Here is a 10527-nt window from a genome sequence, read left to right as displayed (position 1 = left end):
CGAGGGGATGATCAAGACTCACCCTTGAAGATTTCCAAAGCCTATAAGAGTAGGCTCTTATTGCTGCGGTAGACGATCACTTGCCGCTTGCAAAAGCGCGTAGAAGATCTTGATCACGGTGCCACGATCGGGCAGCACCTCCGTACTCGGTCACACGTTCGGTGTTGATGACGACGTCCTTCTCCCCGTTCCAGCGGGCAGCGGAAGTAGTAGATCCTCCTCGGAATCCCGGTAGCACGACGGTGTGGTGGCGGTGGTGGTGGAGAACTCCGGCAGGGCTTCGCCTATGCGCTGCGGGAGTTTGTATGTGGAGAAGGGGAGGCTAGGGTTTGGGGAGAGGGGATGCCATGGGAGCCGGCCTCAAGGGGGCAGGGGTGGTGCGGCCAAGCCATGGGCTGCCCCTCCCTCTCCTCCTCATTATATAGGTGGAACCCCAAGGGTATGCCCAAAGTCTTCGAATAAGACCCCAACAGAAAAACTGCCTTATGGACGAAACCTAGAGGGACAGGGACTCTCCCCTTTCCTCTTTTCTTGGCCGGCCAAGGAGGTGGAGTCCACCATGGACTCCACCCTCCCACTTGGTTGGCTGGTTAGGGTTTGTGGAGTCCCTCCGGGACTCCTCCTTCCATAGTGATTTATTTCCGGATAATTCTAGAAACCACCTTCCATAAATTCACCGGATCATTTCCAAACTTGGAAAGTGACTTCCTATATATGAATCTTATTCTCCGGACCATTCCGGAACTCCTCGTGATGTCCTGGATCCCATCCGAGACTCCGAAAACTTCGAACTCCATTCCATATTCCATATCTACTTAAACGACATCAAACCTTAAGTGTGTCACCCTACGGTTCGCGAACTATGTAGACATGGTTGAGACTTCTCTCCGACCAATAACCAATAGCGGGATCTGGAGATCCATAATGGCTCCCACATATTCAACGATGACTTTAGTGATCGAATGAACCATTCACATACGATACCAATTCCCTTTGTCACGCGATATTTTACTTGTCCGAGGTTTGATCATCGGTATCTCTATACCTCGTTCAACCTCATCTCATGACAAGTACTCTTTACTCGTACCGTGGTATGTGGTCTCTTATGAACCATTCATATGCTTGCAAGCTATTAGACGACATTCCACCGAGAGGGCCCAGAGTATATCTATCCGTCATCGGGATGGACAAATCCCACTCGTTGATCCATATGCCTCAACTCATACTTTCCGGATACTTAATCCCACCTTTATAACCACCCATTTACGCAAGTGGCGTTTGATGTAATCAAAGTACCTTTCCGGTATAAGTGATTTACATGATCTCATGGTCATAAGGATTAGGTAACTATGTATCGAAAGCTTATAGCAAATGACTTAATGACGTGATCTTATGCTACGCTTAATTGGGTGTGTCCATTATATCATTCACATAATGACATAACCTTGTTATTAATAACATCCAATGTTCATGATCATGAAACGATGATCATCTATTAATCAACAAGCTAGTTATACAAGAGGCTTACTAGGGACTCCTTGTTGTTCACATAACACATATGTATCAATGTTTCGGTTAATACAATCATAGCATGGTATGTAAACATTATCATAAACTCAAAGATATTATAATAACCATTTTATTATTGCCTCTTGGGCATATCTCCAACAGTCTCCCACTTGCACTAGAGTCAATAATCTAGTTTACATTTGTAAAGATATAACACCTTGGCCTTCCGGGTGCTTTATCATGTTTTGCTCACGGGAGAGGTTTTAGTCAACGGATTTGACACGCTCAGAAACGTATGTATTTTGCAATTCATTTGCGTCTCAACGCATCACTCATTTCCAAATGAGTCGGCATTAAATATGTTTGGTCTTCTGGTGGAACCTTAATTCCTTGGTCTGAAATAAGTCACTAATATTGTCACACACAATATAGCTTCAAAGTTCTGACACTATTGGAACTACACCAAGTTCTCAAAGAACTTCTTGACTTTAACATCCTCAGTCATTGTCAAAACAATGACATAATCTGCCTTCGTTTGTAGAATCTATCACAACATTTAGAACTCATCTAAATCTAACATAGACAACTTCTATCTCATTGTGCTACCTTTTAAACAACACTTAGTCTAATTTGAGATTGAAATTTTATTTTCATATGTGACAAAACAAATATCGTTGCAACACCTTACAGTGATTTGTTTGTCATTTCTCCATACAAAACTATATATATATATATCCTTGGTTCTTCTTAAGTACTCAAGGATATTCTTTACTGTTTTTCAATGATCATCACATGAATCATTCTGGTATATGCTCCTGTTATCACCAGATTTTGGCCAAATCAGGAGATGGCCCGTAAGTGAGATGGGCTTGAAGGATATACGCGTGGAGGATCTCTGAAGCGGCCTGACACGAAGAAGTTGGGCTAAATTGCCCGTGTATCTGTATTATAGTAGATCGTATCTTAATTTAGAAGTTAGAGTTTTACCCGTGCACGGTTAGGTGCACGCCTGAATTAGAAAGTCCCCCGGACTATAAATATGTATCTAGGGTTTATGAAATAAACAACAACCAACGTTCAACACAAATCAATCTCGGCGCATCGCCAACACCTTCCTGACCAGGTATAGGTCAGGTGGCACGCCCTTGCATCAGCATCGGACGTGTGCGCAGAAGGCTTTGCGGGCCGTCGCTCAGAGGGACCAGGGCCAGCCGCAGCCCTGAGTTGTTCCCGGCTCTACGGTGTTGCCCGTCGCTGCCCGCCGGTGGGTTTCGACCGCAACACATTCTCGGCACGCCCGGTGGGACCATCTTCGACATCAACCGCATCGCCATCTACATCCGAGATGGCGGAAGGCACTCCGATCAAGTACGAGGATCCGACCGACGAGCTCAAGAAGAAGCATGACGAGATCAAGGCAGTCCTCGAAGCCGACCTCATCGGCTCTTTCCACGTAACCCGCTTCCATGGCATCGGGTGGAAAGGGTTCTCACCGAAGGCGCGCTCGATGGAGTGGACCTGTCCTCCCCGTCGAAGAACGCACCAGGTCGCTGCGTCAGGAGATCAACTTCATGGTGGCTCATTCGCTGCACCGCCACTCTGAGAGCCTGGTGAACACTTTGGAGCGTGTCGCTCTTCGCGTGATCCAGGAAATCATGAGCCATCAGTACTCTCCGTCAGGACCGGCTCTGGGGACTTACCAAGGAGAGATGCCACTCCAGTCCCGTCCACCGCTGCCGTTCGCGTTGGCAGCACCAGAAGTGCCGAACTCATCGGCATACGTCGTCTACAAGATTGGTGGTGACCCTAGTGACTACCAATTCCTACATGAGGCGCCCAAGGAGATCCCGCACGGATACACATGCGCATACGTGCCAGACTGCAGTAACTGGGCACTCTCGAACCAGGCTGCAACAGCAGGGACTTCTGGAACAGCGGGAGGAACGTCGGGGACAGACCTTGAGAAGCAGACGTGGCTAGCTAAGTACGCCACTCCGATAAACCTCCAGAGCTCAGCTCCTGCAGTTGGCTCAGAGCTGGAAAAGCAAGCATGGCTGGCTAAGTATGCCACCCCGGCGAATCTTCAGGGTTCGACGCCTTCAGCCATCACCGCGGATCAGATTTGTACAATTCTGAAAGATCAGTTCGGCATGATGCCGAAAAGGAGGACAATCGGCTATACCAAGCCGTACCCCAACGAGTACGAATTGATCCCGCTACCACCCAAATATCGGCTCCCTGATTTCACAAAGTTCAGCGGATCAGATGGTTCCAGCTCCATCGAGCATGTGAGCCGATATTTGGCACAGCTGGGCACGATCTCGAGCATCGGACGAGCTGCGTGTGAGGTTCTTCGCACAGTCCCTCACGGGATCGGCTTTCGGGTGGTACACATCGCTGCCACCGAACTCAATCCGGACTCGGAAGCGGTTGGAAGAGCAGTTCCACATACGGTATCACTCGTGAGGCTTCCGAGGCTGGTATTGCCGATCTAGCACAAGTACGACGAAGCGCGGGGAAACAGGTGTCGGAATACATCCGGCGCTTCAGGACCGTCGAGAACCGATGCTATTCGATTCACGTAAGTGAAAAAGAAGCAGCTTGAGTTGGCGGTGGTGGGTCTCTCATCATCGATCAAGGACGTGGCCTCCCAAGCGAGACTACCCTTCATTGGCGCACATGGTGCGAAGGCTGTCGGCATATGAACAGCGCCACCCAGATGTTTACGAGGACAAATTCAAGCGTGCGGTGGTCCTGGTTGAGGCAGACGAGGATGAAGGTGCTGCGGGAGATCAAGAGGTAGCAGTGGCTGAATGGACTCGGGCGGCAAGCCCCGTGTCCTGTAAGTGGGTTAAGCCACAAGGTCCTCCAAAAGGGTTCGACTTCGACGTGACCAAAGCTAAGCAGATTTTCGACCTCTTACTCAAGGAGAAGCAGCTAAAGGTACCCGAAGGCCACAAGATCCCCACGGTGCGAGAGCTGAACGGAAAGCCATACCGCAAATGGCATAACTCGGTCTCCCATGCCACCAACGGCTGCAGGGTGTGGCGTCGGCGAGATCCAAATGGCGATAGAACAAGGACGGCTAATTTTCAACCGGTACGCCATGAAGGTCGACACACACCCCTTCCCCGCCGTTAACATGGTGGAGTATACTTACCATGGAGGGTGCCAGCCAGATTTCTCGTGCAATATCAACATGGTAGGACACTGGGCACCACTCGGGTAAGGACGGAGATGAGGGCGGCTGCTCTCATAGCAAGGACACGAGAGGAAGCCGCTCCACGCGATCGGCTCCGCCACGACGGCAAGCGCTACGTCACGAGAGGGAGAAGTGAAGAACATAAGATATCAGCGACCTCTCTCTGATCACCTCCTCAACAAGTATGTGAGTCAGTATGACCAACGCCGACGATCCAGCGATGATGATGAAAGAGATCGTCTGGATAGAGAAGCCAGGGGACATCGTCGGCATGATCGCGACGAGGAGAGATATGAGCGCCACGCCAAGGAAAAGTCGAGAGAGCAAGACAACATGGATAGGCACTGGGACTGTCCCTTCTTCAGACACTGCTGGGATTCAGGAATGAGCCGATTGCCCACAATCGGCAACTGCCCAGAATGCAAACAAAAGAAGAAGGATGCAGCTAACGTGTCCGTGTTCAAGCGTCTAGGGCCTCTCCCGCCTCGGAACAAGCATGCTGAGTCCGCTCGGGTGGAAGATCTCGAGGAACTGGAGGACGGTGATGAAGAAGAAGACAAGTATCATCGGCCAAGGTGGTGCCCTGATGGACTCAGCCGTTCCCAAAAGCGAAGGGTTCAGCGACTACGTGGGTTGGAGGAAGGCCGAAAGGTTATACCTGCACACGTTGAGGAAGGCGCGGCCTAATCTGGCCGCTAAAATTCAGCGAACCCTGGACGAAGAAGGTCGGCCACAAAGGAAAGAGTGGCGTCCCAGACAAAAGAAAGCCGATGATGAGACATCGGCTGGCACAAACATGGTCTTCATCCTTCCAACGGAGTTTAGTGCTCCAGGCACTGTTCAAAAAATCGGCCGAGATACCGATTTATCGGCCGATTTATCGTGAATCGGGTGGTAACCGATAAGATTTTGGCATCTCGGCTAATTTATCGCTGCACCGATATTTCGGCCGATTTTCAGCCCGATGACCGATATTTTGGCCGATTTTGAGTGAAATTTTGCTGAAATTCGGTCTGGCAGTCGTTATTTTCGTTCTATAGTCTTGTAGAACTAAGCATTAGCTCAAAATTATCATTTTTATTGATTCAAATACAAGGAATCAAGGTAATAATTCTATTTGATACTTCAATATTATCTATACATAGCATATTATAGAAAATTTAGTGCCAAAAATTAGGATTTACAAAAAATTAAGCCGATAAATGATCGAACGATAAAATCGATTAATCATCCGATAAGCGATTAATCTCCATTTCGAAGCTGACCGATAAGTTAGTGATTCACGATTTCTTGAACATTGGCTCCAGGATTAGACGAAGCACCTGTGGCACAACTTGACTGCGGCCCGCGGCCGGTCATCTTTGAGAAGCCACGAGAGAGAAACTACAGGCATCTGAAGGCCCTGTACTTGCGAGGTTACATCAATGGGCAGCCTGTCAACAAGATGTTGGTGGACACCGGAGCGGCAGTTAACATTATGCCATACTCCATGCTACGTCGGTTGGGACGCTCCAGCTCGGATATGATCAAGACCAATGTGACACTGAGCGATTTCAACGGCCAAGCATCTGACGCACAAGGTGTTCTGAATGTGGATCTGACCGTAGGGAGGAAAACTGTCCCTACGACGTTCTTTATTGTCGACAGCAAGAGCTCCTACGGCTGTCCTACTAGGGAGAGATTGGATCCACGCCAATCTGTTGCATTCCATCCACGATGCACCAATGCCTAATACGAGTGGGATGGAGATGAAGTAGAAGTCGTCCACGCAGATGATTCAGCCGAGATTTCAACGGCTGGCATGGACGTTTGGGAGACATCAGGCCAGGAGCCACTCTCAGGCATCAATTTGGACGACTGCGAGCGCATCGACGTGACAAAGGACGGGGTGAGGCTGGTTTTATCCACCGGCCTGACCGTGTAACAAAAGCAATATCGATGAACAAACGTGGCGATGCCGATCCAGGAGATCGGCCCCAAGGATCTATGGAGGAACGTTACAAAACCTTCATCGAGCAAACAACATGGAGGCCGATTCCAGCAATCGGCCAAAATTATCCTCGACATGCGTTTTACCTAGGTTCAGCATTGATCCAACAGAGGATGCCTGAAGAGCCGATACCCTCAATTACTTGAAAGAATCGGCTCGGGGGGCACTTAGATGGATAAGACACGAGGATACGAAGTCTGAAGTGGCTGTCAAATGCCCGGCAGCTCAAGATATATTCTTTGATGATGGTGGGTATTGAAGTATGGGGGCCGATACATGAGTAGATCGGCCGTAAAAAAAATACAATTTTTTTAAGCACAGCCGATGCGCAGACATCGCCTTAAGGATAAAAAGCCGATGCATGGCCATCGACTCCAGAGGTACAAGCTATTATAAGCAGAAGCCCAATGGAGCAGTTATCAAGTTACATAGAGAGGCCCCATTAGAATAACTCCTCAATGGAATGGTTTGGTGACTCGGATCCTCTCTTCAAGGGCCTCTAACTCCATTTGGCAAGTCTTCAGGTTCAGCAGTGCTAGCAGGGGCGTCAGTTTTGGCGTCCAAAACGACCTTGGTCTCATTAAAGACGCTGATATTGGTCTACAATTTCGGCTGGGGCAAGTTTGAGGGATCACAACCCTGACCAACATTAAGAACAGCATCAACATGCAGATCAGGTTAAGGGTGAGTTGCATCAGTCTGCCGAAGATGATGAGCCGATCTGAGCAGCAAGACACAAGAGTGGAGCTAGGAGGAGTTGGAGAGCCACGACATTTGAGGCTTCTTAGTTCAAGGGAGTTGCTGATCCTTCCAAGCCCTGTTAGTACATCAGCTTTTTGGGCATAAGCTTTCCTGCCACGTTTTAATGGGAGCTGAAGAGGCTCGGGGGGCAGCTCGCCCTGAAATATCCTTGCTCTGGAGAACCGATTTTGTTGGGATCGGCTGGTTCTGCATTATAACTTGGAAGCCGATGATGGCACACTTGGCTGGCTCATTACTTTTCTCGCCCTGGCTGGGGCTCGGGGGGCAGCTCGCCCTAAAGGATCTTTGCTCTGGGGAGCCGATTTTGTTGGAATCGGCTGGCTCCACATTACAACTTGGAAGCCATCATCTGCAATATCAGCTTTCAACGGAGGAAGAGGCGGTCAGCTCTGTTGTTTCTACGGTCGGTTTGGCCAAGTTGAGCCGAGGAGAGGATGGAGATGCCCTGCCCTTTGAGGAGTTTGGCTGTCTCAGGACTGCCTGAATTCGAGGTTCTTCGACTGAACTATGTGTCCTCGCCGCCGCTCTCGCTTTGACTAAGGCTCGGGGGGCAACTGACTCGGTAGATACTCTGTTCTTAAGAAGCCGATTGAGATTTCATCGGCTGGCCCTCCATCATAATCTTCTTCAAAGGAACAGAGCAGAATTATAAAGCATCACTAAGGAGATTTGCAAGCAGGTGGCATCTGTTCTGCAGAAGTATCGGCTTCAGCGTCAAGTCGTTTCAGCAGCGGTTCTGGGGCTCTCTTGAAGGCATGATCTTCTACATTGTCCACCAGAGCTCAAAGTCATCGGTTGGAAAAAATGAAGGACCGATGCGTTGCCATCGGCTCATTGAGCATTGACCAAGTTTACGGTCACTCCTTAGTCGAAAAGATGAAGGGTGGATTATGAGGGACCGATGCGTTGTCATCGGCTCATTGAGCATTGGCGAGTTGACAATCGGCTGAATTAGCATAAAGGAAATCGGCAAAATCAAATTGGGGAAATTCTTCATTGATAAACGAGATTTCTTACATAAGGAGCTGATTGCTCTCAAAAGGAAGAGCTAGGGGGTACATTGCCCCATCTACTGCTACTGGCCCTATGCTAAGGTCCTATCTAGGGGCCGTTGCTGCCCTCGTCGTCGTCGTCGTCGCCGCTGTCGGCGCTACTCCCGGCCAGCTCGTCGCCGCTGCTGTAGCGGCCGCCGGCAGGACCCTCGTTGTCCTCGTCCTCCTCGTCAGCGTCATCGTCGTCGCTATCGAAGTCGCTGAGGTTCCCGGGCCAGGGGCAGTGACGCTTGGCCGGCGGCTCGTTGGAGGAGCTGTCGTCGTCGTCCTCCTCCTCCTCCTCCTTCGCCTCCTCGGAGGAGGTGGCGCCGTCCCAGGGGAAGCGATCGTCATCGCTCTCCTCCTCCGATTCCCCGTTGGCGAGGAAGCGGAGGTCACTCTCCCCGTCGGTCAAGGACTTATCGTCCTCTGACCAGACGGAGAAGTCGTGGTTCGACTCGTTCCCGGCCTCGATGGCGCGGCGGGTGTCGGCCGCATGGGCCTCCTCCGGGTTCCACTCCGGCGTCGGCTCGCGGGAAGAGGAGGACTGGGCGGAAAGACCCGATGAGGAGGAAGAAGAAGAAGACATGGTGGCGCAGGAGGGCTTTTTGGGAGTGCTAATGCGAAGGGGATGAAGAGGAGAACTGTTCGATGAGATTAAATAAAAGGGGATGGAGCGGAGATTTAATGTTCGAGCAGTTTTCGAGGATACGGTGCCAAAACTGTCAAATCGTGCAGAGAAGTTGGAAGGGCAAGCCGTCATGATGAAGAATACTGCGACGGTTCCGCTCTGACACGACATGACCCCTCGAAGAAAAACAGAGTGGTTTTGAAATTATCATTACCAAAACCAGGGGGGCATGTGTTATCACCAGATTTTGGCCAAATCAGGAGATGGGCCGTAAGTGAGATGGGCTTGAAGGATATACGCGTGGAGGATCTCTGAAGCGGCCGACACGAAGAAGTTGGGCTAAATTGCCCGTGTATCTGTATTATAGTAGATCGTATCTTAATTTAGAAGTTAGAGTTTTACCCGTGCACGGTTAGGTGCACGCCTGAATTAGAAAGTCCCCCGGACTATAAATATGTATCTAGGGTTTATGAAATAAACAACAACCAACGTTCAACACAAATCAATATCGGCGCATCGCCAACTCCTTCGTCTCGAGGGTTTCTCCTGGTAAGCACCATGCTGCCTAGATCGCATCTTGCGATCTAGGCAGCACAAGCTTATTACGTTGTTCATGCGTTGCTCGTACTCGAAGCCTTTTTGATGGCGAGCAACGTAGTTATCTTAGATGTGTTAGGGTTAGCATTGTTCTTCGTATCATATGCTTGTCGTAGTGCAACCCTTATACATCTAGCCGCCCTTACACCTATCTTAGGTGTAGGGGCGGCACCCCGCTTGATCATCGTTTAGTAGATCCGATCCGTTACGGTTGCTCCTTGTTCTTCAAGGATTAGTTTAATATCTGCAATAGTTAGGCCTTACAAAGGGTTGGAGGATCCAGCGGCGTGTAGGGTGTAGTTTGCTAGCCGTAGACAGGATGTTCCGGGGATCAACCTCGTGTTGGTTTTTAGGCCCTGTCTAGGATCGGCTCACGATCACCATACGCGAGCGCGAGGCCCAATTGTGAGTAGGATGATCCGATTATGCGGTGAAAACCCTAAATCGTCGTAGATCGCTTTAACTTTATCTTGATCAAGCAGGACCACCATATATTCGTACACCTTGTACGAATCATGGGTGGATCGGCTCTTTGAGCCGATTCACGGGATAACTCTGAGAGCCGATCGAGGCTCGTATTTAATGTTTACGTGTATGCCATGCAGGAAACTAAGCGAGGCATCATCCAACACCTTCACGACCGAGGTATAGGTCAGGTGGCACGCCCTTGCATCGGCATCGGACGTGTGCGCGAGAAGGCTTTGCGGGCCGTCGCTCGGAGGGACCGGGGCCAGCCGCAGCCACGAGTTGTTCCCGGCTCTACGGTGTTGCCCGTCGCTGCCCGCCGGTGGGTTTCGACCACAAC

This window comes from Lolium rigidum, chromosome 6, assembly GCF_022539505.1.
Source record: "Lolium rigidum isolate FL_2022 chromosome 6, APGP_CSIRO_Lrig_0.1, whole genome shotgun sequence".
NCBI lineage: Eukaryota > Viridiplantae > Streptophyta > Magnoliopsida > Poales > Poaceae > Lolium > Lolium rigidum.
Note: the sequence above shows the minus strand (reverse complement) of the source record.